The 22,667-nt window shown below is 55.7% G+C and overlaps 1 pseudogene; it reads right to left on the reverse strand.

Moving 5' to 3' along the window:
- LOC129783561 (hydrocephalus-inducing protein homolog) overlaps positions 1-18,730 on the reverse strand; it is a 72,157-nt pseudogene extending 53,427 nt beyond the window's left edge.
- Between the last annotated feature and the right edge of the window lie 3,937 nt (positions 18,731-22,667).

The following is a 22,667-nucleotide window of genomic DNA, read 5'->3' on the forward strand; positions in this document are numbered from 1 at the left end:
CCAGAGGCAGCAGGGCGATGAAGGAAGGGCCAAGCAGGGAAGGCACCAGCAGCACGGCGGTATAATATCTGAATCAAGTCACCCGTGTATTCAATAAGCCCAGAGAATCTGCTGGCTTCTGCCCGTACACATCCAGGCAGACATGCCCCTAGAAGGGGCATGTATTATCTGAACGCCAAACAGTACGTGTTAATCCTGGCGGAAGGAAGAAATTCACTTTAACGTGCTGGGTTTGAGCGGGGCAGTCAAGCTGCGGTGCTACAGCCATGTAGGCAGACCAGCAAGAGGAGACCACAGATACTGTGGCCTTACTGGGAATAAAAGCAGCAAATGAAGAGCAAAAGGAGGAGACACAGGAAGACAAAGACACAACCCCAGAAACAGAGATGGCTGGGAAAATCCAAAGGGAGCTGGAAAGAAGCAAGGGAGAAGCACGATATGCTACAAGGAAAGGCTGATGCAGAGGATGAGAGCCAGCAACTTGGCAAAGTGATGGAAAGCCAGGCGACCCCCCAGGCTGTGCCTATCAACTAGGGGCTTCAAAGGCATTTTCTGCCCCGAGATACATGACTGGCACTGGCTGGTGGTGGTTTCATTATTAAAAGCCAACCTCTGCTCTCCGGAGGCTCCTGCTGCCTGTGGCTGTAGCCAGGCAGCTGCCAGCGCAGGCAAGCCAGATCCCTGGGGACCCCTGCCCACCCCCAGCAGTCCCTGCAGGCACCCTGCTGCACGGTTCTGCCCTCTGGGGCACCACCAGCACACAGACAGCACACAGGCATTTTCCTAGCACATAGAGAGCAACCCCTGAGCGCCAAATCTCAAAGTCTGAAGCAGGTGATTTGGACTGGTGGGCAGCTTCACGGATCAACAACAACCCCACATGAGGCTTGGAAAAAATGGAGGCTCATTCTGCACCACCCACCCGAGCCTGGTAACCCGTGGCCAAGGCAGTCCTGAACTCTCCAAACGCCCTTGGAACCCAGCAATGTCCTGGGGCAGCAGGTTCCCGGAGCCAACTTCACAGTGCAGACAAGCATTTTGGTCACCATGTCCCTTAGAAGGAGAGCACGTGTGGCTCAGACCTTCAGCAAAAGCCACCCAGAACATCTGAGGGTGCTGAGGAACAGTCTGAAGACAGAAAAGCAATTTTACAACACAGGTAAGAGCAGGAAGTATATAGTACAGCACTTCTGTAGTTGCATGATTACAGAGCCTCTATGTGGAATATATTTTGCTGTCAGCTGGATTTTTATGGGGCAGACAACTTCAGGCTACCATGCAGTGTAACTCAGTATGATTCAGAGGAATGTGGGAAACTGGCACGAAAAACTTGAGACAGAGCACAACGTTGCTTTTCTCCAGGACATCGCCAAAAGCCAACCAATTTAGAGTATAACACCCTCGCAGGATTATCCTCTCTGTCTTTCTGTATTTAAAACATACCAAAGATTTTCCTGGAGCTTACCTTACTTTTACACCCATGCTCTCCAATGGCTGAGCTCTTACTAGCTTCAAAACTACATTGTTTTGGGAAAAAAAACACAGCTCACACATTGCCTCCCCCTTCACAGGGCACGTAAATCCCAAGGTGCAGCTTTACACAGTACAAGTTTATTATCATTTACTGGGAATGGCAGAAATGTTAATGCAGATGATCTTTTCCACTTGAGGAAGCATGAATAGAGCAAATTAACTGTTTGCCTGTTGGCTGGTACTTGGCAAAGATAAACATTTTGAAGTGCTGCATGGGTAATGGAGCAGGTGAAGCCAAAGACTCAGTGGGAATGAAGCAGAGAGTAGGAAGAGAGAAACTGAGGCACATTTTAATCAGGGACAAGGATACCTACAGCAAAGACTGCCCAAAACTCAGCGCAGATCACACCAGTGGCATCCCCCGGGTGCAGGCGCCCATGCTGCATCTTATCAATGTTCCCAAGTTAAATGCCAGACCAGGAATGGTGCAGTACTCTCCCGGAATAACTGAGGGAGCACACCTGCATCCTTCCTTGCCAAAGGGTCTTCCATTTTCACCCATATCCCTGTCACAACCTGTTATCTCAGGAGATACTTGGACTTGCTGTTCTTCCACCTGCAATATGCCTCGACAGCTTTTTTTTGTTGTCCACCTGTTTGTCCTCCCCAACAGGGAAATTTGGAAAGGAGGCGAATTCACTGTCTCTTGTGCACACTTCCATCTTCCCATCCCACCCTGCCCTCATGCATACCTCTTCCTCTTCATTACAGAAGAGTATCCTTAATTACACCCCTCTTTCTGACCTGTCTCTACTGCCCGTACACTTACTGCTACGTATCAAGAGAAACCCCTGCGTGTATGAAAGTGCGCAGGGAGAGAACACCGAGCTCAGCTCCTTTCCTCCCTCCTGCCTTTTCCCACCAGCTTGCTCTTGGCACATGCCTCATTCCAGCAAACGTTTCCCCAGCTGAAGTTCAAAAGGTCCCAACTTCCCTCTTGACAATGGAACAAAACTGCTGACATTTTTCAACTTTTCCATTCTCAACTTTCTTGGGAAGTCTCAACATGATCGGTTTTTTTCAAGTAAAGGTGGAGACCTTTGAGGGCACTTTACCCCGAACATGCTGTGGCTCTCCAAAGGGCAAGCAGAGCATCAAGTTGTCTCAGGAAAACCTGAGCAGAACCCAACTAAGCTTAGCAGGAGCCTGAAGGGGCACCTAAAGGCCTCCCGCTGCTGCTGCTAAATCAGCCTGCTTCCACTGCTGTTTCAAAACACCTTTCCTGAAGCGCTGTTACCACTAATTATAACTTACTCCAGCATAAAGTGGAGAAGACCCCACCCCGAGCTCTGACAGCCCGTTCAGCTCTCTGTGCAGCTCACCCAGAGGCAGAGGTGCCCTGTGGAAACTGAGATTAACCACGGAGCCACCAGGACGCGGTGCACACTCGAGGGAAAGCACGAGGGCAGGGAAGAACTGTACAGCCCTCAACATTCCCAGCCGTGCAGGGCTTCCACGGGGAAAGGTGCTGACTAGAAAAGCTCCTTTCAGCGAGGAACTACCAACACACAGCCAAAACCAGGGCGAGAAACCTCAGCATGGGAAGATTTCCACCGTCTCGCAAAATAAAGGCGGTGAGACGTTTTATTCTGGATGCGCTGTGCTGCAGCAGGCGACTGGCTGTGCCATGCACCGCGCGGATGACACTGCTCTCCAGTTCCAGCACAGGGTTAAACTTCCACATCCCAGCACTTACCTTGTCCACGTTCCTCAGAATCAGTGGCACTTCATAGACCTCATCGGGGACGTAGCTCTGAAATACCACCTCTGATGGGAAAGGCTGGAACAAGCTCTGTTCCGGGGCAACTGCCGAGAACTGGAGATGCAAAAGAGAGCAGAGAGTTTCAGCCGCGGGGAGAAAGACTCATCGGTGAGAGAATACAACATTGGCCTCCAGCGAAGGACAGTCCCTTGGTGAGTACGCCTGCCCAGCTCACGCTAGGGGAACAGAAGCTCACCCACCTGTGTTCTGAGCAGATCAAAAGTTTCTGGGCCACGCCAAGCAGGCTCAAGTGAGCAGCTCTTTTGGCAGGTGTTTCTCCAGGTCTCCTTCTCCAACAGGCAAGGCAGCGCTTACCTCCGGCAGAGCCCTGGGCTAACACGGTCACACAGCTCCAGAGCACTCACTGCAAGAGCTGTAAGCACTCGTCGAGCAAGGGAAAGCCAAGAATTACAGGAGACCCCATGGGAAACAGTTTGGGGATCATCTTTACTTTGAGACACAGAGACCGAGCCCAACACATCCTCAAATCTCTTTTTTGACACACAGCCCAGAAACCAGGAAGAAGAGAAGACAGGCCAGAAAGGAACACCGCCGTTAAGAAAGCGACAGATGAGGTGGTAAGTTCCAGGTACTTTCCCAGCATCACTGGGCAATTTGAGCAAGGCTGGACTTGGCATCTCCTTTTCCCAGGAGCTTTAAATGGATGCGTCATTATATTCTATTATTGCCATTTTCTTTAATACCACTACAGAAGCAGGTCTGAAAACATACCGAAACAGCAAATGCTTACAGCGCCGAGGCGTTACTTTCAGAAAACTCCTCCCTGCTCTGCCTCCCCCCTTCCAGCTGAACTCTTCACACTCACAAGACACAGGCACGTCTCCTGCTTCTCCACAGGAGTCAGGGTCGTGCTGAAGCCAGCAGCCACAGCACACGGCCGGTTCTGTGTGTGCTCATCCGAGGCGTTCCCAACCTCACGCGCTGTCTAGGGCAATCCTTAACCAATTTGCTACAGGTCTCTCGCTGGCAGTTTTCCACTCAACAGCCTACCTCAGTCATCTACCCCTTTGGAACGTGTGTTATACTAAGCAGATCTGTAAGAAAAGCAGCTTTAAACACACGTGTAAATAAACATTGATCCAGATAAAGCACACCCACTCCCCTCTGCCCAGGGCCACTCCCCTGTGTACCTGGCAGCCTGAAAAATCTAACACCCTGTACGGGTCCCACTCGATGTTCCAACCCAAAGCATTCATGCAATTGCTTTAGCTACACCTTGAGTAGTCACCGTAGGCCCTCAGCCCTCAAAGGCCAACGCTGCCACCACTGAGGGCATCCTATGACCCCAAGCGTTTGACAGAGACTACACCAAACCAAGGGCTGGCTATTTCAGCAGGAAGGTGGGAAATGGCAAGCTTGCGTCCTTGTGGCCTGCCCCAGCCTTCCCCCAGTATCATGCTTTAGCCACAGTAGCTCATCTCCAGCAAAAGCCACCAACTTCAACAGAGGTTGTTTATATGGGCTTAGCGCAGGTCAGGACTTCAACATCTCACTGGGGAAAAATGTTTTACCTTTCCCCCAGCAGAAGGAACTCCACACCGGCAGCAGTCTGAAACAACAACAGGACTTAGTCACCAAGGCATTTAGATAAGCTGGAGGCAAGCCTGTCACAAGCACGCGCTCTCTTCAAATGTCACAGCAAACAGCAAGGAAAAGGGCAAGAAAAGGCTACCTTACGATGGGAGGCTTCGCTCATGTCTAGAATCTGGATAATCTGGGGTCGCCGCATCTCCCGAGTGCTGGCCAGCCTCTGCTTGGTGGTAAGAGACGTCTCCTTCAGGAAGGCAGAGGGAGTCAGCTGAAATGCAAAACACCAGCAAGAGCTACAGAAGTGCCTTTATTCAGAAAGGCTTTTCTTCTTCAAGAGCCACCAATGAATAATTTGTGATCATAGCCGCTAGGATAGTCCTGGAAGTCCCATAATTACCTGTTGAAATATTTACCATTAGTAAATTAATGATAGAGAGTGCAATACACATGCTCCAAACAAGCAGCTTTGTCCCGTTAGCTTCTCCTTCGTGATTTGATGTGACATGTTGGGGGATTTTGCTCTTCGGGCATTTGTTTCCTTTCCAGTTTGGCTGGAGTGAGCCAGTGACCTTTGAAAAAGGTTGGGAGGAGTTACCAGAAATCCCTTAACTCCATCCCTGCACAACGCTCACAACCACCACACATGTGGAGATGTCACTGCTGGGTGAGTCAGGAAAGCAGAAAATCAGTGTTGTGCCAAGACCGAAGTGGAGAGGAATGGCTCCAAGTTTTAGTTATCTCTTTTGAATTAGCACTTGTTTTCTCTGTTTGGGCCTCCGAGACCCCTCCACAGAAGTATGCAAAGGTATCTCCTCAACAGAGCTTCAGCACCAGGTCATCTTCAGCCAAGTGAGCTCTGGTCAGCAAAAGGGACGTCTGAGGATGGGGAGGAGGAACTGCCCTGACTCCGCTGCTGTCTGCAGCGCTGGATCTGTGCTCCACACGGGATACGGGACAGAACAACTGTTTTGGAACCTGTTCCATCTGGGACCAGCCATACCTCTCGAAACCTTCAAGCAGAGTTTGAGCAGCCCACCACGTGCCCAGCTGCCTGGAGGGCAGGTATGGTCAGAGCAGCGCTGGCAAGCATCCCGACGTGACAAAACGTTACTGCCCACACAAAGGGGGCAGAGAGAAGCACACGCTCATGCTTCAGCTATTCCGGTGCAATTCCCGGTACGTTCCTTTAAACTGGCTCCAGTGGCACATCCAGACACAACTCTGGGCTTGCCCTGAAGCAGCACACAGTCCATCCCCTACCGCACCATGGTCACCACCTCCGACAGAAGCATGGCAGCAGAGAGACAGGGAGGTGGTGTCCAGCTTCACAGTGCTGCCAGACAACAGGAGGGGCAGGTAGAGGAAGGACGCGGGGGCAGTTTCCAGCCTTACACAGCTCCTACCTGGCCGCAGCAGGTACTTACAGTTGCAGGCTTCTCTGTCCCTCTGGCTAGCTTCGGCTTACGAGGCACTACCACTTGCCTCGGGAATCCACCAGCCATCCTGGAGGACCCCGTGAACCAGCGGGGCTTTCCAGTGGCCATGCCTCAGTTGACCTGCAAGGAACAGCAACGGGACTTGGAAAATCCAGCATCCCCTTCCATGGCAGACCCAAAGGAGACAGCTGTGTCTCCGGGCTGTGGCATCCTTCATAACTGGAGAGCAGCCGGCATCCCCACCCTGTTTCATAATTAGACCATATTTCAGTGGCAGAGTTAAGACTGATAGAAGTAAAAGCCCAGAACAAACACTCCAAAACAGCCTTTTGCTGTGGGCGCAGTCCCACAAGCCACAAACACGCATCAAAGACTGCTGGCACTTCTCATCTTCTCCCCCTCTTCCATGTATTTTGGAACTATTTGCTGGAATTATTATCCAAATTATCCAAACACCCAAACTGTCCTTTATTACTCTTTAAAAGTTTTTTGGTGGGAACAAAGGATAAATGTCACTTCACTGCTTCATTTTGCAAAAACAGCTGACCCGATGTGACTTTGTGCCTGACCCTACTAAGTGCTCAGAGTATTATGAACAACCTTAAACCCAGGGATCGCTGCTGCCCCAAGCATCAAAATCAGACTGCTCTCCTACTTTGCAAACCAAACACCCATCCTTTGTGCAAGGAGGTTGGTGATGTTTTTGACTAAGGGACCATAGAGTTCAATACTCTGATTAACAACTATGGTTTCTCAAAGCTAATTTGGTTAGGTTACAAAACTTATCCAGCAAATATGACTCCTTCCAGGCATGAAATTACCATGCCCAAGAGCCTTTCTCCATGGAGAATGAGGGCCTTATTTTTCACTTACTAACACCCAAACTCTAGGCTCCCTACAGGCATTAAAAGCTGTAGCAGCAGAAATAAAAGCATGAAACCATTAAAGTCGCATGAGCAATTAGCTCAAATATAAATACAGCATATGTGAAAGCTTGGCCACTTCAGGCTATCCTAATGGCAGTTCCTCTCAAGCACCCTTATCCTGCAGGCAGCATGGCTTAACAGGTCCATGGGCCATCCTTCTTCTATCACCAGCCTGCTGACAGCCTCCCCATCTGTCTCTCAAAAAGTGGGTGTGCAAGAAAGGGAAAGAAAACACCCCCAGAAAGTGGGTCTCAAGCACCGACAAAAGTCAAAGGTGAGTATGTACAGCATTTACTAAGCACTACTTTGGACGAGAAATCGTTTCCCCTCCCTTTCTGGCTAACTGGGCCAAGGAACAGATGGATGTCCCCACCTCTTTTTTTTTCTGGGACTTGAAAGACCAGTGGCCTCAAACCCAGCTCTACCCTAAAATTATTGTACATCCTGACAATAAGTAAAAAATCACAGATCCTACCCCCTCCTGTTTCCTCCTGTTCCACATCATTTTTCTTCATGTGGACTTGCTGTACACAGCTAGACACCATTCTATGCAAAGACCACCATTCCCTTCCCCTCAAGTTTGACCCACATCCTGCAAACGAGGCAATACTTTCAGCTCATTACTCCCGAAACAGCTACAGCATTGCGCATGTTCACGGTACCAGGCCCTTCATAGTTTCAGGGAACAACAGGGTTGCCATTTCCTTTTGTCCTTGCCAGGAACATGAGAGAACAGCACGGTCCTACGGACACAAGGGCATGCTGCAGCTGGAGCTCGGATTGAAAGCCAGAAATAACTATTCGTTAAGAGAGAAATCTAATGGGGATGATACAACACTAATCTGGGTATCAGTGCTTTATTACTGGGTCTTGAGAGTAACTGGATTATTTGTTTCAATTTTCTAACTATAATTTCACTTCACTTGAAACTAATCCTGCTCATCATGCCCACACCAGTTATTTCCAGAGGGCTTCCAGTCTGCATGCCCCCATACCAGTCCAGCAGCTTCCCCTACCCTCTAGCCCCAGAGTTAGGCACTTCCACAGCCCCACTTCCCTGGAGCCTGCAGGGACCAGCCTCCTGCATTAGGAGGAAAGCAGCAGAACTAAGAAAGCAGCCACATTCTCCTGCGGGGGCAGGACAAAACAGCAACCGCAACACAGCCCACCTCCAGCCACCACCCCTGGCTGCTGCACGGGGAGCTCCATCTTCCCACCTCAGAGAGCCCTTCACCCCCCCCAGAAATTAAGGACAGACTGCAACTGCCCCTCTGCTCCAGGCTCAGGGCACAGACGGCTCGGGCACCTCGACTGTGGGTTCAGAGCATGAACGCCCCAACCCTGGGCAGGGGAACCAGCTGCGCCAGGACACAACAGCTACCATCACCTCAGAAAAGCAATGAGGAAATATACCCGGGGCTGGGGTACAATTCCTGACGTGTCTCAGGAAACCCAGGTGTGCCAGAGCAGGGTGCCAAGCTCCAGCCTCCTCCCCCACGCTCCCTTTACTCCAGTACCTACTACTATGTACTGCTCTGCTTTTGTGCTGTGCCTCACATGGCTGCCAGGGCAGGGTGAGAAGCAGCAAGAGAATTCCTGCCTGGCACCTTCTCCAGGGGAGCAGCGCTGCACTTTGCCAAGGTGAGGTTTTTTGGCTCTGCATGATTTCAAATGTGAGGGGTCTGTTTTCTCACCACAGAAAGCAGGGAGCAGAAATTTTGTGCTGTACCTCACATGGCTGCCAGAGCACGGTGAGAAGCAGCAAAAGAATTCCTTCCTAGCATCTTCTCCAGGGGAGCAGCACTGCGCTTTCCCAAGGTGATTTTTTTGTTCTGTGAATGATTCCAAGTAGGAGAGGTCAAATTTCTCAGAACAGAATGCACGGAGCAGAACTTTTGTGCTGTTCCTCTCATGGCTGCCAGGGCACGGTGGGAAACAGCAAGAGAATTCCTACCTGGAATCTTCTCACCATGTCCTTGCAGCCACATCACGCACAGCAGAAAAGTTCGGCACCCTTCTCTCTGTGGTGAGAAATTGGACGCCTATACATTGACAGTCGTGCAGAGCCCCAAAGAGTCACCTTGGCAAAGTGCTGCACTGTCCCCCTGGAGAAGGTGCCAGGCAGGAATTCTCTTGCTGCTTCTCACCCTGCCCTGGCAGCCATGTGAGGCACAGCACTAAAGTTCTGCTCCCTGCTTTCTGTGGTGAGCAAAACTGACCCTTCAAAGTTGCAACCGTTAAGAGCCCAAAAAAGTCACCTTGGGAAAGTGCAGCACTCCTCCCATAAAGAAGGTACCAGGACAAAATTTCTCTGGCTGTTCTCACCCTGCCCTGGCAGCCATGTGAGGAACAGCACAAAAGTTCTGCTCCCTGCTTTCTGTGGTGAGAAAATGGACCCAAAGTTTTTGCACTCCTGCAGAGCCAAAAGAAAAAATGTATCTTGGGAAAGTGCAGCAGTGCTCCCCTGGAGAAGGTGCCAGGAAGGAATTCCCTTGCTGCTTCTCACCCTGCCCCAGCAGCCATGTGAGGCACAGCACAACAGTTCTGCTCCCCGCTTTCAGTGGTAAGAAATTTGACCCAAGCATTTTGCACTCATGCAGAGCCAGAGCTCACCTCAGCAAAGTGCAGCACGGCTCCCTGGAGAAGGTGCCAGGCAGGAATTCTCTTGCTGCTTCTCACCCTGCCCGGGCAGCCATGTGAGGCACACCACAAATGTTCTGCTCCCTGCTTTCTGTGGTGAGAACATTGACCCTTCAGAGTTGCAGTCGTTAAGAGCCAATAAAAATCATCTTGGGAAAGTGCAGCCCTGCCCCCCTGGAGAACATGCCAGAAAGGAATTCTCTTGCTGCTTCTCACCCTGCCCCGGCAGCCATGCCAGGCACAGCGCAAAAGTGCTGCTCCCTGCTTTCTGTGGTGAGAACATTGACCAAAACCTTCTGCACTCATGCAGAACCAGAGCTCACCTTGTGAAAGTGCAGCACTGCTCCCCTGGAGAAGGTGCCAGGAAGGAATTCTCTTGCTGTTTCTCACCATGCCCTGGCAGCCATGTGAGGCACAGCAGAAAAGTGCTGCTCCCTGCTTTCTAAAGTCAGCAAAATTGACTGTCCACAGTTGCACTCATGTAGAGATAAGACTTTCTTACTCAAAAGCAAAACCCAAAAAGCCACGTAGCATTAGGAGCCCCCTTGTCCTTCCATGTGGCTGGTGACTTCCCATGGCTCTTCCACAAGGCAGGCGAAACAACCATGAATTTGGAAGCCCACGTAAATTCAAGTACACTTAGTCCTCTGACAGTCACTACTTATGGGCCAGCGGTCCTCTCACCCCTCCACAGATCTGCCTCTTAGTCCTCTAGCAGTCATCCTCCATGGAGGGACCACAAGTCCTCCACACCTACCCACCAGCTCACCAGAAATGAGTCAGACCACCCCAGAAGTGACACTGCCTGACCTGCAGGAGATATATTAGACCAGTAATGATGGTTTCAAGACAGAAAAAACACCACCATCCACCAGCACAGCAGAAAAACAACCGGAAGAAACTTCGTACACAAACCAAAGGCCCCCATGCATACCCTATAATGGAAAAAAAAGCTGAAAAAGGCACTCTCCACAAAAAAACCCACCACACAGATCACAAGATAAGATAAAAATGCCCTAACCCCAGGAACGCAGGGCCAACAAACACAGATTCTGTCCATAACAGTAACATACTTTGACACTAACTCGCTTGACCCCTGGCATACCATAACCTTGTTGCCCCCAAACCACAGCACACTGTAGCCCTAAGGCAACACAAAATGGAACACAAAGTCCCTGGAGATCTCTGCCAGGGCCTTCAGGTGGTCCCTGACCTCAGGTATCACAACCTTCAAGTGAGAACAAGATGGAGGCACCAGGACAACACCGGCATGCATCTTCACACCCTGGAAAAGGGCCTGAGATAAACGCTCCTGGGCAGAGAGGCTGAGGCACTCGGAGGCTTTGAGCCAGCCCTCCACCATCACAGGGCTTCAGCTCATCATTTCTGTGTCAGAGCCACCAGGCAGGTGGCCCCATCCTCCCTGACAGACCGCTCAGGGCACCTGTACCCAGCTCCAGGGGGCTGGACACACAGCCTCGGATCCATGGGGGGAGGGGTGCTTTAATCCTGGGAGCAGGATTTCTGACAGTGCCCCTGGGGAGGAAAGCCTCCTCAGGCCTGGAAGCCTGAGAGACATCCCTGCGCTGCTCCACACGTCACCAAAAGCAGGGGCTGAGGAAGGCTGCTTTGGGGCCCGTCGAGGGAACCAGCTCCCCTGGGCTGCTCTGCGGCCACCGGCTGCCGTTGCTGTCGCGCGGGTCTCAGTGCTGCTCTGCAGTCGGCCGTCACCTCCCCGCGGGACACTCCCCAGCGCAGCACACGTCTGCACTGGCTCTCCCTGGGGACAAAGATCACAAGCGAGGGACGGGCTTGGCTTTGCCCCCAGTCCCAGGCTGCCCCCAGAGAGACCTGCCACCCCCGCCCCAGCTGTGCGATGTGGGCACCACGTGCAGCTGCAGACGTGGGTCAGGGCAGCTGTGGGCAGGGGGCAAGCCCCGTGGCGGTGCCCCCGGCGCTGGCAGCAGGCAGAGCTGGGGAGAGCGAGGGGCAGCCCAGGGCAGCCGGCAGCCGGCGGCGGGGCCCGGCAGGGTGCAGCACCCTCAGCAATGCCCGGCTCCTTGCGCCTCGGCCCCAGGGCTGCAGCGCAGGGCTGGCCCCAGCCGGGGCTGGGCTGGGAACAGCCAGGCAGGGCCCCTGGCAGCCCCGGCACGCACCTGCTCCCTGCGTGGGGCGGCCTGGTCCTTTGCAATCGACCCCGTGGCACCCAGAGAAGAGCCCTGCCCTGAGCCTGAGCCATCGCTGCAGGGATGAGGCCTTCCTCGGCGTCCGTCCCTCAAATCCCTCCCTCCGGCCCCCACGGTCCGTCCCTAAAACACCTCCCCGGTCCCTGCTCTCCCTGAAGGCCGGCCACAGCACTTGTTTCCAAGCCTGAGCTGGTCATGTCATGGCTGTTCTGGAATGGGGTACAGTGAAAGGAGAGATAGAAATGGCAAATTTTCCCCCTTGGGGTGGTCAAATGCTGGCAGAGGTTGCCCAAGGAGGTTGTGCAGTCTCTGTCCTTGCAGATCTTCAAAGGCCAAGGGCACACAGTTCTCAGCAACCTGCTCGAGGTGAGCGTGCTGGAGCAGAGGGCTTGGCCCAGAGGACCTCCACGGGTCCCTTCCAACCCCCCCCTCCCGTGTGGCTCTGTGCTTTGCTTTTCCTCCTAAAGCCCCTCAGCTCAGCCCCGATGCCCGCTGGAAAGGGTGCTGGGGCAAGGGACGATCCCAAACTCCTCCCCGAGGGTCCTTCCCAGCACAAGCGCTCCCCACTCCACAAGACCCTATGGCAGACACAGTCAGGAGAGGGAAAAGATTCTTTTATTGTCAACAGCAGCTGCGGGGGCCCAGGAGTCACAGCTGTTCAGCCGGTGAAAATCAGTCAGCACCTGCAACGACAGAGTCAGAAAGTTCTGATAAGCCCCCAGAGGCAGGAAGAGGCAGGATTTGGTTCCCCCCTCTTTGGGGGACGCTGTTTCCGAGGAATTCCTCATGGCCCAGAAGGGACAGCTCTTGCTGGCCTCCACTCGAGGCCGGCTCTGGTGCCTTCTCCCCAGGGGTGATGTCCCTAGGGAGCTGTGCGTGTGCAGGGATGCTGACAGTGCCCCTGTGCTGCTCAGCAGGGCTCGGCGGGGAGCCCCTGGGGAGCTGCCGTGGGGCTCATCCCAAACCCTGCTCAGCACCAGCCCTCGCCGGCCCTTGCCAGCCAGCTGGGCTGACTTAGGGCCGTGTTCAGGGCTGGGAAAGATGGGCAGCAGCGCGTGGTACGCACCTGGCCTTCCTGACGTGCTGCAGCTTCCTGCATTTTCTCAGGTTTGGGTCCACGACGTCATTTCCTCTCTTCTCCTTTTTATTTGTGCTTGGCTGTCCCTCTCCTCTGCCCAGGCTTCTTTTCTCTTCCTTTTGCTTGACTTTTTCTTCTCCTGGTGGGAGCCTGCAAACCTTTCCATCCCACAGCGTGATGAGCTGGGGAAAGCCCCAAGCCCCTGCAGTGAGCTCTCAGGTCAGGCAAGGGGAGCTCTTCCTACCTGGTTTCCTGGGGCAGGCTGGTCAGTTGTGGCAGGCGTGCCAGGGACTCTGCCGTGCCCTCGGGGGTGCCTGGAGGCAAATCTGGAGGTGCCTAAACCAGAAATCTGGGAGGTAACGGGTGGCAAGTGACAGCCTGGGGTAGTGAGGGCCTGACTGCCAAATTGCTGTATGAGCTCTACAGAGGAGATGCTGGTTTGCATCGTGCACATTTTGCACAGTCCAGCCAACGCAGCCTAGACTTGATGAAGCTGCGACGGAGTAGGATTTGAGCAAAAGCCCTCTCAAGGTGGCAGCTACTCCTTTCTGTCCTTTTGTGGGTATTTTGTAGGTATGTTTTGTTTGATGAAGCAGATCATACTTAATGAAGTGCATTCCAGAAACAGCCTTTCCAGTTTTCCTTAACACGCACCACTCTGGGGGGAGAGGAGGAACCCCAAAGGCACAAGAGAGCGGCTGCCAGGAGGAGGCCCAGCGGCTGCTCGGCCTCCTGGGAAATTACTGTCCCACTTGAGACATGTTGCCCCAGCGTCTGTGGAGCTGCCGTACCTCTGCCGCTTTGGGCCCTGCCCCTGTGTCTCCCCCAGCTCCGCTGTCGATGTCCAGCAGAGAGGCGGCTGCATCCAGAAAGGCTTTTGCTGGACGCTGGGTCTCTGCTGTGCCTGCGGGGCCACTTTGCTCTTCGCACCGCAGCTCTGGAAAGCAAAAGCACGTGCAGCAGCATGACTTCTTGGAAGTCAAGAACACCTAAGCAAAGCCCAGACAAGCCCTACACCGCTTGTCTCCTCAACGTTGAGGTTTCTGGCATCCCAAGCCCCAGTGCCTGTGACAAGCCTCAGCCCTTCCTCCTACCTGTGCGCCTGTCCATGGGTGCTGGCACCTCCTCGGCTGATGGAGGGGAGAGGCCGGCCACCTCCTCCCCAAAGATGTCCCCGCAGTTTTCAATGAGGAACTCCACCAGCACGTTCACCTGCAGACATCAAAGCCTTGGTCTCAAGCCAGGTGCCTGCAGACATGTCAAGCAGCCTTTCCCACTGCTGACCCTTCGTCTGCGCAGGCGGCTGCGGCTGGGGGTTGCTCTTCCAGGCACCCAGCCCACCAGCACTGGCCCAAGGGAGGAGGCAGCCAGGGACCTCGCAACAGCCAAGCTCCGATGGGCCGGGAAGGCAGCACTGGCTGCTGGGTAGGGCGTACCTTCTCGGTCACCGCCAGCATGGCCTGCAGCGGGAGCAGGTCCTCGTTGGGTGGGCTCAGCAGGTTGGGCCCGACGCAGATGGCCAGGTTGCTGCAGCTCATTCTGCTGGTGGCTGCGTTGTGGCCGATGTGCTGCAGCAGGGCCATCAGCCGCTTCAGGAGGAGGAGGTTGGCCGCAGGCAACTTGTTGGCCACCCTGAGGGAAGAGGAAGACAAGGCTGATGAAGCAGAGGGTGCCCACAGCCGTCCCCGCAGCTGGCCCCAGGCGGGTGGGAGCCAGCGGCCGTGTTGCACAGCTTTGCAGCTGCCCGAAAAGACAGCTTTCTGAGGAACCCATGCCTTTGCAGGCAGGTCCCAGAACTCTCCCGGTCCCTGCTCACCAGGCAGGCTGCTGCCCACACTTACGCTTTCAGCTCCTCCCCCTTGGCCTGCTTGCTGGCCCTCTCCATGGCTGCCATCCAGTCCTCGTAGAGGTCGATGATGAGGAGCTTGGTGGGGATGCTTCGCAGGAAGTCCTGCAATGCCAAGGGCTGCAGGTGAGCCTTTGAACGCTGCAGGCCAGCCAGGAGCTCCTCCAGCTGCAGGTCAGAAGCGCTCACCTTCAAGATGACGGCCAGCAGCAGTGCAGGCTGGCTTCCCATGTCAATGTCCTTGCCGCGGTCCAGGGCCTCGCGTAGCTGCCGAAGTTCTGTGCCGCTGGCAGCTCTGCGGAATATCCCCTCCGTCGTCGGTCCTTGCTGGCGCAGGACAGCCAGCAGCTCCTGCAGGAGAGGCAGGAGGCCACTTGCTTGGCTGAAGAACCAAGCGGTGGCAAGGACCAGAGCTCTGCCCCAGACGTGGTTGCCTAAGCGCCACAAAGGGTCTGGGACCAGAAGCAGGTTCTGGGGGTGCAGAGTCCAGTGCCCTGTCCCCGCAGCTGCTGGGGACACGCAGGCCCTCTCCAGAGCAGCCGGAGGGAGGGCTGGGGACCCCGTCTGTCCAGGCTGGCTTACCTGGATGGGCCGGGGCAGCGTGTTGTCCTCCCCACAGAGGGCTGCCAGGGGCTGCCCAAAGAGCGCCCTGCTGCAGCTGGAGCCCACCTGCCCTGGCGCCTGGGCAGCGGCCGGGGTGCGCCGCAGGGCGAAGGGCCAGGGCAGCCCCATCCTCCTCCTGCTGGTGCTGCTCCCGCTGCTGCTCCCTCCTGCTGCAAAGGAAAACAGAGTAAGACACCACCAATGGAGACCCCAGGCCAGCGGTCCCAGCGCCTGCCCTGCCCTGCGCTGCCCTGCCTGCAGCACGGTGCTGTGTGGTGCGGCAGGATGGGCAGGGAGGCAGCAGCTGGAACCGCGGCTGTGGCTCGGAGGTGTTGACTTAGAGGCTCTTGAGAGCCATCGTGCCACGGGGTCAGCCTGTGCCAGCCTTCGCCCTGCCCTCCTGCAAGCTGCGGGCTGCAGCAGAGTCTCCGTGTCCCCGCAGAAGCACGTCCAGCAGCCGCGGCCCAGCAGTTGTCCTTGTCCGTCCAGGTGACATCCTTCCGTGGGCTGCCCAACCTGCATGGCGACACTCGGGACAAGTGAGCACAGCATTGCAGGAGGTTGCCTTGCTTTCCCAAACTCACCTGGTGCGGGGCAAAGTCCCCCTGCGTTTGCAGATGGGGCCGTCGCAGGCCCTTGCTTGGGATGAGCCTGCAAGAACCAAGAATCAGGCTGTGCTTGCAGAGCAGCCCCGCAGCAGAAAGGGCCACCAGCAGCCTGAGCGCGGCAGAGCTGGGACCCTCTGCCCTCCCAGGCTCTCTTCCCCATGTGGCAGGATTCCTCCCAGTGTCACCAGTCAGAACGTGCTGGTGTGCTGCTGGCTTCCCAAAACTCTCTGCTCCCTGAGTGGCACCATCAGACCCTCTGTCCCTCCCGCACAAGGTCACCCCAGTCCCTGCGCATCCCGGCGCAGCCAGAGGCAGGTGCAAGGCAGCCATTCTCACCTCTGCCTGTGCCTCCATCAGCCTCTCCAGGCTCCTGGCGCGCACTGTCCTCCACTGGGCGGGAGAGAAGGAGGGGAAGAAGGTGAGCAGCCATGGCTCTGCTGCTCGGCTGCAGGAGCAGTGCTTGGGGACAGGGCCCAGAGCAGAGAGACACTCACGGCGTGGCGGCGGCTCAGCTCCTTCTCCAGGAGCTTGATGGATGTCAGATGGGTGACGTGGGCTCCCGTGCGTCCTTCTGGTGTCCTGTGCACCGGGAAGGGAGAGGGAGGGAGCTGGGTGAGCCCCAAGCCGTCTCTTGTCTCTTGTCAGGCAGCTGTGCCCGAGAGCTGCCTGCAGCCACGGGGGCACCTTCCCCAGCTGGGGGCTGTGTTCCCCCATCCGTCCATCCAGCTTCTCCTGGAGCATCCCCCTGGCTTACCCCAGCAGCGTGGCCACCCACAGCTCCTTCAGTGCCTGGGAGCTGCAGAAAGAGAGGAGAGAGAGCGTCAGGCCCTGCTGCCCCCAGCCCTGGGCAAAGGTGGGTGCCTGCACAGCCCTGCCCCGTGGGGCAGGACAGAGGCGCTGTCCAAGCCCTGGGTCGCTCGGTCCTGCCTGAGTGGCTGCATTTGCCCTTCCCTTCTGGGGACCAAAAGGTGACCAGGGGATGCAGGATGGGGAAACAACCCCCGTCCCTCCCTCCCTGCCACCGAGCTGCCTGCTCCCTGCCCAGCTCTGCACGCAAGGCAGAGGCCTGTGTTCATGGGATGGCGTGGGCACGGCTGGGAAGCTCTGCTGCCCGACCACGACTCACCCAAAAGTGGCGATGCAGGAGCCGGTGGGCCAGGCGAGGATGACAGAGGTGCTGTCCTCATCGGTGCCTTCCTCCTCCTCCTGTCCCTCCTGCCCCGCAGCCTCCTTCCCGCTGCTGAGCACCCACAGCTGGTCCAGCGCCAGGCGGAGCTGTGGGCGCAGGCTGGTGCCATGTCTGCAGAGAGCAGAGGCGGGCACTGAGCTGGAGGGGGGCTCCTTGGGCTGGGTCCCCACGCGCAGAGCCCTGTCCCCCACCTGCCCTTGGGACGGACGTTGGTGCCTCCAGCACCGAGGGGCCGGGGCCTGGGGCTGGTGCCAGGGTGTCCCTGGGCCGGGGCTGGGGGCAAGGATCTGGGCTCTGAGGGTCTTACCGCAACTTGGCGACCAGCAGTTCCTCGTGGAGGAGCAGAAGGCGCCTCTGCTCCTCTTGCGGCCCCGGGTCAGCCGCACATCCGCGCTCAGCACCGGCTTGGCGTCGCTGAGAGCCTCCCTGCAGAGCAGAGAGCGGCGGGCATGAGCAACGCCAGTGCTGCGTGGCCCAGCTGTGCCCGCGTGTCCCCGAGCCCGGGGGGAGCCCACCTGGAGCCGCAGCAGCAGCTGGCCTGGCCCATCCTGCCCGGGAGAGGAGGGCCCTGGCCGTGCAGCGAGGAGGGGGCCCAGCCGGCGACGGCGAGGCTGGGAAGCGGGGTGTTGGTGCTGTGGCAGCGCTGCTGGGCCAGAGGCTGCCTCCTGCCAGCGCCGCTGCGTGCCAGCACAGCTCTGCCCTGCGGCCTGTGGTGGCCGTGGGCTCCCCGTGACCAACGGTCTGAGCCCAACGGAAAGTGGGCGGGGCCTGCGGGGCGGGGCGGGGCTGGGGCCCTCTCCAGTATGGCCGGGCCTGCCTCGCCCCGGGGAGCCCCGCGCAGGACAGGGCAGGGGGCAAGGGCCACCTCCCTGCGCCTGCGGCCAGCGCTTTCACCTGGCTTTTTGACAGGGTCCCGCTCGATAAAAGAAGCTGTTTTTCCTAGAGATGACCATTGTGGCTAGAGGCAGACTCCTCTTGGTGGAGGCCGGCCTAGCGGTCGGAAGGCCTCTGGCACACAGGCCGTGCCAGGCCTCAGGCCCCAAGGCGCTGGAACTGGAGCAGGCCCACCGGGAGGAAAAACTTCCATTTTTACCAAAAGACGGGGGGACTAGCAGCAGTCAAGAGCCGCTCGTGTCCTGCCAGGTGCCACAGGGAAATGAAATGTGTGGTGAGCTCCGGCAGGAATTGTGGTGCCCCTGGAGCACCACCCTTGCTTGGGAAGGCTTTGTTCCACCTGGGTGCTAAGGCTTCACCCTTGGCAATCAGGGCTGGATGAGCACCACCCAGGAGCCCCTGCCCTGTTAGCCATGACCTTCACCCAGCCGGTGGCCGACACGGCCAGGGGCGAGTTTGTGGGGTAGGCCATGACCATGGCAAAGAAGGGGAAGAGCTTTTGATGGCCCGTGGCTCGTTTCACTGTTGACCCTAAGCAATTCCTTGCTTCAAATAGAAGCGATTCAGAGAGTTACACACCCGCCCTTTTCAGGAAAAATGCAGGAAATCAGAGACATGTAGCAAGTTCTCTGTTGTCTGTTGTACACTGCAGCAAGAAGCAGCGTGGGTCCAGTGGCTAATGCTGGAAGGGGAATTCAGCGCTTCTGGGAAAGGGATATAAAGGCACTCTTGTGGGCCAGGCTGGGATTGGAGAGCCTGGGTGGGTGTCTGGGGTCCCAGCTTTCCCGCAGTGCTGAGTGTGGTGCCTGCTGCTTGTTCTTCCCTGCAACGCCGGTTGCATCCACCTGCTGGGGCTGTGCTTGGGAAGGGCACCGGGGGTGGGCAAGCCCATGGGAGAGGCCTGGGGAGAAGCTCTTCTCCAGAGATCTACCAGAAACTGTGCAGAGTGTCCGAGAGGATGCTCTGTGTGACCAGGGAAGGTGCCCGTTGGTCCAATGTATGGAGCCTGCAGGGCTCCCATCAGGGTCCTTTGACCTACCCATACTCCAGCCAGCAATCCAGGTGCCGGGGGGTCCCATGTAGGTCTCCTGAGGTAGCCTTTAGCCCCGGGCAAGGTGTCGTGCCTCAGTGTGTGCTTGCAGGGCATGTTTCCTTCCTGCTGACAAGGGCGGAATTGCAGTTAAATGCCCCTGGGCGATCCCGAGCCAAAAGCAGGTTTTTTTCTATGGGCCACACTGCTTTGCAGTCCATGTGTGTGGTTCAGCTCCTGCATGGGAGCTGAGGACACGAGGTGACCTAGCTCTGAAGCTGGCCACTCGTGCTCCAGGCAACTCCAGTTGCTTGCGTTTTCCTTCAGCTTCCCCAGCCTGATCATCTCCACTGTCACCTCCTCCCTGTCCTACAAGAAGTATCCCTATCCCAGCCATTAGGACAGTGGCACAGCACTCAGGATCCAGATCACTGGTAGAGAAGAAGGACAGAGGAAAAGAGAAGTTCTCCTTTGAAAGAAATCCTTGTTTGTCCTCCTTTAGCTACCAGTGGATGAAAAATAGGGGGACAGAATTTCAGGCCAGCCACAGCACTTGGTTTCAAGCCTGAGCTTGTCATGTCATGGCTGTTCTGGAATGTGGTACAGTGAAAGGAGAGATAGAAATGGCAAATCTTCCCCCTCGGGGCGGTCAAAGGCTGGCAGAGGTTGTCCAAGGAGGTTGTGCAGTCTCTGTCCTTGCAGATCTTCGAAGGCCAAGGGCACACAGTTCTCTGTGACCTGCTCTAGGTGAGCGTGCTGGAGCAGAGGGCTTGGCCCAGAGGACCTCCACGGGTCCCTTCCAACCCCACCCTCCTGTGTGGCTCTGTGCTTTGCTTTCGCCCTGGCGGAGATCTTCAGGGACTTTGCGTTCCATTTTGTGTTGCTTTAGGGCTACAGTGTGCTGTGGTTTGGGGGCAACAAGGTTATGGTATGCCAGAGGTCAGGTGAGTTAGTGTCAATGTGTGTTATTGTTACGGACAGAATCTGTGTTTGTTGGCCCTGCGTTCCTAGGGTTAGGGCATTTTTAACATGTGTTCCGTGCGGTGGTTTTTTTTGTGGAGAGTGCCCTTTTTCAGCTATTTTGCCTTTGTAGGGTTTGCATGGGGGCCTTTGGTTAGTGTACGTAGTTTCTTCTGGTTGTATTTCTGCTGTGCTGGTGGATGGTGGTGTTTTTTCTGTCTTGAAACCATCGTTACAGGCCTAATATATCTCCTGCAGGTCAGGCAGTGTCACTTCTGGTGTGGTCTGACTCATTTCTGGTGAGCTGGTGGGTAGGCATGGAGGACTTGTGGTCCCTCCATGGAGGATGACTGCTAGAGGACTAAGAGGCAGATCTGTGGAGGGGTGAGAGGACCGCTGGCCCATAAGTAGTGACTGTCAGAGGACTAAGTGTACTTGAATTTACGTGGGCTTCCAAATTCATGGTTGTTTCGCCTGCCTTGTGGAAGAGCCATGGGAAGTCACCAGCCACATGGAAGGACAAGGGGGCTCCTAATGCTACGTGGCTTTTTGGGTTTTGCTTTTGAGTAAGAAAGTCTTATCTCTACATGAGTGCAACTGTGGACAGTCAATTTTGCTGACTTTAGAAAGCAGGGAGCAGCACTTTTCTGCTGTGCCTCACATGGCTGCCAGGGCATGGTGAGAAACAGCAAGAGAATTCCTTCCTGGCACCTTCTCCAGGGGAGCCGTGCTGCACTTTCACAAGGTGAGCTCTGGTTCTGCATGAGTGCAGAAGGTTTTGGTCAATGTTCTCACCACAGGAAGCAGGGAGCAGCACTTTTGTGCTGTGCCTGGCATGGCTGCCGGGGCAGGGTGAGAAGCAGCAAGAGAATTCCTGCCTGGAACTCTCTCCAGGGGAGCAGCGCTGCACTTTCCCAAGCCACGTTTTTTGCTTCTGTATGAGTTCAAAAGTGCTGTGTCAATATTCTCACCACAGAAGGCAGGGAGCAGAACTCTTGTGCTGTGCTTCACATGGCTGCCATGCACGGTGGGAAGCAGCAAGAGAATTCCTTCCTGGTACCTTCTCCAGGGGAATTTCCCAGTTCCCGAGAGACTCCTGGCACCGGCTGCAAGGGGGCTCCCAGCCGAAGGGTGGGCCTGGGTGTTGTTGGGGTGGGAATCAGTGATGTCTCCATTCCTTAGTCACGTTAACACTTTGGGATAACAAATGGATGCTTCGCTCCTATTGCTCTTTTATCATATCGCTCACAGTAACTGCTACTGGTTCCTTTTATTATATTGCATGCTATTTTCTTTTATTGTAATATAAGAAACTGCATTTGATGTATTCCATTATTTGATATACTTGATAGACTTGATTATATTTGATGTGGAGTTCAGCTTTGCTGTGTATCCAGTCAGTCAGCAAAACATAATTTGGCATAGTTGGCAACGTACGAAGTAAAACTCTCTCTATTTAGGGAAAAAAAAATGTTCCTCGACTTGCTATTGTCAGGTGGGAACCATTGCCTTACGGTGTTTGGGCCAGAGTGGTCTGGTGGTGCTGGGCAGTTGGGCCATGCCAGGGAGAGAGGGACGGGGGCAGGGGAGGGGGCGGGGGGAAGGGGTTTAGGGACGGACGGGTGGGAATGGGTGAAGGTGTTTAGGGATGGAGCGGGGTGTGCGGGGGTGGGGGGTGGGGCAAGGATGTGTGTTTGTGGGAGTGGGTGTATGGGGGGTGGGGGAGGTTTGAGGAGGCGGGTGTGTGTGTATTGATAAACCGGGTGGGGGGGGCAGAGGGTGTGTGTGTTATTTAGAGAACAGATTCGGGAGTCTGGGGGAAGGGTTTTAGGGACGGACGGGGGTTTGATGAAGGCCTTTAGGGAAGGACGGGGGGGTTGGGGGAAGGACTTTAGGGCTAGACCGAGGGTCTGGGGGAGGGACTTTAGGGCTACACCAGGGTCCAGGGGAAATGTTTTAGGGCCAGGGCGGGGAGGTGGAGGTGGGGGATGATTTCAGGAACAGCCAGGGTGGAGGAGGGGGTCAAGGGAAGTCTTTCAGGGTTGTTTGGGGGGAAGGATTTTAGGGACGGATGTGGTGTCTGGGGAGACCTTTGATGCCACTGTATAGATTCCACTGTATATACGTTTGTGTCCAGGGATTCTGTTAAGGGAAGGCTGCTGGCTCGGCAAAGGGACAAGATGTCTGAGCTCCCCAGTTACCACGCTCTGATTTGCTGTTTAGCTCTACGTTAAACACACCTGCGCACAAAGGTTAGGCCAAGCTGACTCTCTAAAGCTGTTAGAAGTGACGAATTAAGGGACCTCTCATCCAGGGAGTCAGCCTTGGGAGGGATGGGGATCAAGGAATGGATGGGGAAAAGATCTCCGTTCTCTTCAGTGATGCAGAAAGCGCCTCTGGGTGAGGACGTTGTGGCCGCAGGAGG

This window comes from Falco peregrinus, unplaced genomic scaffold (genome assembly GCF_023634155.1).
Source record: "Falco peregrinus isolate bFalPer1 unplaced genomic scaffold, bFalPer1.pri scaffold_51, whole genome shotgun sequence".
In the NCBI taxonomy this organism is placed as follows: domain Eukaryota; kingdom Metazoa; phylum Chordata; class Aves; order Falconiformes; family Falconidae; genus Falco; species Falco peregrinus.